The 5,248-nt window shown below is 51.2% G+C and overlaps 1 non-coding gene across 1 annotated transcript; it reads left to right on the plus strand.

Annotated features, from left to right (window-relative positions):
- The first annotated feature begins 3,000 nt into the window (after nt 1-3,000).
- On the plus strand, nt 3,001-3,073 carry Trnat-cgu (transfer RNA threonine (anticodon CGU)). The gene has a single exon. It is a non-coding gene; the product is annotated as a tRNA-Thr (tRNA).
- The last annotated feature ends 2,175 nt before the right edge of the window (nt 3,074-5,248 follow it).

The raw sequence follows: 5,248 nt of genomic DNA on the forward strand, positions 1-5,248 counted from the left end.
TCCGCTTTCAGCAATGTTTAAAGTAGTCTATAAGGCCCTAAAGAAACTATTGTCAAGGCTTCGAAGCGTGTTATTGGTGACACAGTTCGGTCTGAGTTCCGCGCCGGGTCTGAGTTAAAGAAGAGCCTCTCGCACCTCCGACTCAGATACCAGAGTCAAGAATGTTGTTGCTGAGTGTCATGAGTCAAGGACAATCCCCGCAACGACGCCTAAGGTGATCGAGGACGACTAGGAAAAAGAGAGATCGAGGCAGCGCAGGAGGAAGGCAATAGTCGTGGCCCTTCGTCAGCTTGGTTCCTCGAAACGACAGGCGGAAATTCTCACGGATTAGTTTTCTGTTTGTGCTGACGTAATTACTCAACTTCTTCTCCCTTACGTCGAGCCCTTGCTTCGTTATCGCCTTCCTGCCTTCGTGAACTTCCCTAACTCTGAGTAACTGGACATGCAGGTATCTGGCTTAATGATTCGGCGGATGCTCTGGCGGGAATGGCATTGGGCGGTGCAGTAGCGGAGGTTCTGCCGGCCATTTCCCTCATAACTTCTGCTCGCTTTCGTAGGCTATGCTTACATCAAAATATTCCTGATTCTGCTTACGAAGACTCGGAGCTCGAGCCCCTCCGGTGCTAAGGGAAGTAGTCGCGCGAGCTTGAGAAGTCACCCTCACTGGCGTTCTCTGTCGGGTGTCCAGTTTCAATTATTAATTGCACCGCTCCAATCTGGCCCCGTCGCCGCTATGCGCTTTCTGCAAAGAACCAGAAACAATCGAACATTTCTTCTTCTCCTGCCGATGGTTCACCTCTTTCAGACGAAGATACTTAGAAATCACTACGAGCCGGCTAAACCTCCCGCTCTCTGCTACACTTATTTTGCCATTCGGGGTGAACGAACCGGGATTCTGCCACGGAAACCTTGCCGTGCGTTGCACTCATTCAACCTGGAATCAGGCCGTCTGCCGTATTAGACATCATTTGGCCCTGCTGGATTATCCCGTCCAGTATATGCGCGCCTAGCTCACTGCTTCGTCTATATCACATTCTTTCTTCGTGTTTCTTACTTCCAATATTCAGTCAATTGTGTTCGTTTTTACCTTTTTCTATTTCTTTCTCCAATATCCTTACTTTTATTTCTCTAGTCTTGTACTGCTAATCCGTTTTAATATTCAAATATTTTTTTTCGCTACAAAAATTACATAATTTCTTTCGGTAAGGCGCCCAGTCCCTGGTACAACCACCACTGGTACCACCACCACCACCATCACCGGGCTCCCGAAGAGCGAAGCCTGGGGTGACGCGACTCAAGGCTTCGAGTTCGCCACAAAAGCCTGTGCGGAAGTGGGCCTAGGATGCTTCGGCTCCAGTCTCCCGACGCTGCGCCAACCCACGCCTTGGTGGCGCTAGCGGCGACGGGCGGATGCATTCGGGAAGCGGCATCGCACCGTCGTCCTATGACGCGACGGCCCCCGCAACGTCGACGCCGAGAATCAAGCCACAAGACCACGACGGCAACGTTCCAGAAATCGAGTCGCACGTTACGACGACAACACACAGTAATTACCTGCAACGGCAAACTTCCCGAACCGGGTCGCATCACGTGGGTAGCATAACATCGCTACGACATCAAGAGGACAACAGCTCTTTGTAAGCGCTAATGACATAGGTAGGCCTTCTTCCAAATGAATGCTTATATCATGGCATCCAGATATTGAAAGTAGATCTGTCTTAAGACATTGTAAATTATTTATTGTAGAGTGTTCGCATTTTATTAGTTTGTGTGGGGCTGTTTGCTGTGTTGAGGGTGTATAGGTGTGTGCTAGTGGTAAATGTTTGTTTTGCAAAGCCTGCCTCTGCTTCCCTTCTCCTTTTTTGCCGGTCCAGACACGTGACTAAGTAAAGGCGAGCCTACCGGATCTTGGCATATCAGCTGCCGGAATTCCGTCATAATAACTGCCAGGATTGGCCCAGTCGCGTGTTTTAGCAGCTTAGAAGAATGGATTTGGGAAACCTCCTACGATAGTTCAAACGCTTACACGACAGTACAAAATTCAAAAACAGAAATACGTGTTGGCAGTCAAGAGTACCTCGGAAAGCAAAGGGGAGGATGAGGTCAGTCATTGAAGCAGATAAAAAATTTGGAAAGAAAAAAAAGTGGGAAAAAGTGGAGAAAGTGGGTTCAGATCCCAACTGGCGGGCATTTTTTCTCCACTTTCTTTCTTTACTGCCTTTCTCCACTTTCTTTCTTGACTTGACTCTTGACTGACAACTCTTATATCTGTCTTATTCCAACGAGCCCCTAATTTCCTATTCTGAGTCGCTACAATCATAGCGAGGGCCTGTGTTCTGGCAGTCTTGGTGCCATAGGAAGCTTAAGAGGGTTCAACGCTGGTCGACAAGGCTTGACATGTAGACACTCGAGTCACGGCCCGGGGGTTACAAAAAAGTTCCCCTTCACCCCAAGTAGTCCGAGTGGCGGTGGCTACTACCCCCAAATACAGGAAACAAAAATACCTTAACATAAAAGCCCCAGAAAGTGGAGGGGAAAATCGCCCCGCCGGTAGCGTAGTGGTCACGCCGCAGACAGGTATTCTGGAGGTCGTGGGTTTGGATCCCACCTTTCGGGCATTTTTTCTCCACTTTCTTTCTTTCTTTCCAAATTCTTTGTTTCAATGACTTACCACATCCTCCCATTTGCTTTCCGAGGTATTCTTGACTGCCAACTCTTATTTCTGTCTTCTTCCAACGAGCCCCTCATTCCCTATTCTGATTCGCTACATGCATACCGAGGGGCTCTCTTCTGGAAATCTTGGTGCCATAGGAAGATTAAGAAGGTTCAACGCTATTCGACCACTCTTGATATGTCATAGCCACTCGAGTCAAGACCCAGGGGTTAAAAAGAAGCTACCCTTCACCCCGAGTAGTCCGAATGGCGCTGGCTACCACCCACGATTACAAGAAACAAAAATACCTCAACATAAATACCCATCAATGGCAGGGAAAAATCGCCCCGCCTGTAGCGTAGTGGTCATCGCACCAGACCCGTATTCTGGAGGTCGTGGATTCGGATCCCACCTGGCGGGCATTTCTTCTCGACTTTCTTCCTTTCAAAATTCTTTATCTGTTTCAGTGGCTTACCACATCCTCCCCTTTACTTTCTGAGGTATTCTTGTCTGCCACCTTTTATTTCTATCTTATTTCTACGAGCCCCCACTCATTTCCTAATCTGATCCGATATATACATATTGTAGCGAAGACGACTGGACATTCCCTGACAGCGCCATTGCCGTGCATTATCGTGGTTCATCATCACTGCCGTGCTTTTGGCACACCTCATCTATCATCATCAGAAGGAGCTTGTGAAGAAGTGGTTCAGCTGGCTCGGCATCACCCCTTGTCTACTGACTGCTTCCTCGGTGTTCCTGAGCACCAATAAACCCCTTAACAGTTTGGTGGAGAGTGCCGAGTCCTTGTCCCCACCCTGGAACTTCGCAGTCGGACCATCCTTACGGCCATGCCTGACCCGCCCGTGGTTCCTCCGGCCCAAACCATCATCTGTTCTGGCGCGACCCGGCAACGAGATCCTGCCAAGTTCAGCGGAGCGGAAGACCAGGATGTCGAGGACTGGTTGTCGGCGTACGAACGCGTGAGCACGTACAACAGGTGGGATGATGTGATGAAATTCAACAACGTGGGCTTCTACTTAACTTTACTCGCCGAGACGTGGTTTAATAACAACGTCGCGGGCATAGACACCTGGTCCGAGTTCAAGACGCGCTTCTTGAGAGCTTTTGGCCGTCCTGCTGTGCGCAAACTGCTCGCAGAGCAAAGCTTGCGCACCCGTGCGCAGAAAACTGGTGAAACGTTTACCAGTTACATCGAGTACGTTCTGGACCTATGCAGGTGTATCGATCCATCCATGGCCGAAGCTGATAAAATCAAGGACGTCATGAAAGGTATAGACAACGATGCCTTTCAGATGCTCTTGGCGAGGGACCCACGTTCAATAGCTGACGTAGTAAACCTCTGCCAGAGTTTCGACGAGCTTCGGCGGCAGCGAAGCCTCACGCGGCGGCCTTCAGCTCCTGACGACATTTTAGCAAGTTTGATTGGTCACCCCGGACGCCCTTCCCTGTTGTCGCGCATAAAGGAACTTGTCCGTGAGGAAGTCGCTCGTCAGCTTTCTCTGCTGCCTTGCGTTGCCGAGACTCCGTCCCCTGTTGTGCCGACACTCAGAAGGGTGATTCAGGAGCAAGTAGCTGAAGCCCTGCCGCGTACTGCCGTTGTGGATCCTCATCACATGACTGCGTTAACCGCGCCGATGACGTATGCAGAAACTGCCGCCCGGTCGCCCCCGGCGCCGATTATGACGTGTGCTGACACCATGGGAGTCCCTCCACGTCCTGCCGCACCATCTTATCAGCGCCCGGTACCACCGATGGCCCCATTTCCCCCAGTTCGGCCTCCTGCCCAGCTTAACAATGGCTGGCGAACGTGGGACAACCGCCCAATTTGTTTCCTTTGCCGTTATGCCGGGCATGTCGCGAAATATTGCCGCCGCATACCGCCAGCCACTGCTGTTCTCCGACCGCCGACTTATGGTTTGCCCAACAGGCCGCCAGTCCCCCACGACGTCTCCGATGGATATCACATCAGTCCCTCACCTGCTGACCACCGCGCTTCTGGGAATCGTCGCTCGTCGTCTCCGCGTCACCGCTTTCTCCGATGCGTCGACGGCAACCCGCTTCCGAAGACGAAAACTAGCAACCGCAGTTCCTGAGGCATGAACTGCGTTACGGTCGAACTCTTCAAGGCCTCGTTTTTCTCCCCTGGACGTTATCGATGTATTAGTAGAAGGCAGACCAACACAGGCGTTAGTCGATACAGGCGCTGCTGTGTCAGTGATTAGTGAAGACTTTTGTCGGATGATCAGAAAAGTGATGAGCCGTTGGGTGGCTTCTCGCTGCGTACTGCTAGCGCGCAACACATTCAAGCATTGGCGGCGTGCACAGCTCGTGTCACCATCCAAGGCCTCTTGTACATAATCGAACTTATCGGGCTGCCTTCGTGTTCCCATGACGTTATTCTGGGCTGGGACTTCCTCGCTCGCCACAATGCCGTCATTGACTGTGCGCGTGCGGAGGTTGCGTTTACTTCACAGTGTGACGTGTACAGTGACAAAGCGAACGCCGCTAAACTTGTCGTCAGCGAGGACTCTACCATTCCGCCGCAGTGCTCTGTTTCCGTGCTTCTGGGCT

Source organism: Haemaphysalis longicornis, unplaced genomic scaffold (assembly GCF_048455015.1).
Source record: "Haemaphysalis longicornis isolate Haplotype H1 unplaced genomic scaffold, Haemaphysalis longicornis Haplotype H1 scaffold_107, whole genome shotgun sequence".
NCBI classification, from domain to species: Eukaryota; Metazoa; Arthropoda; class Arachnida; order Ixodida; family Ixodidae; genus Haemaphysalis; species Haemaphysalis longicornis.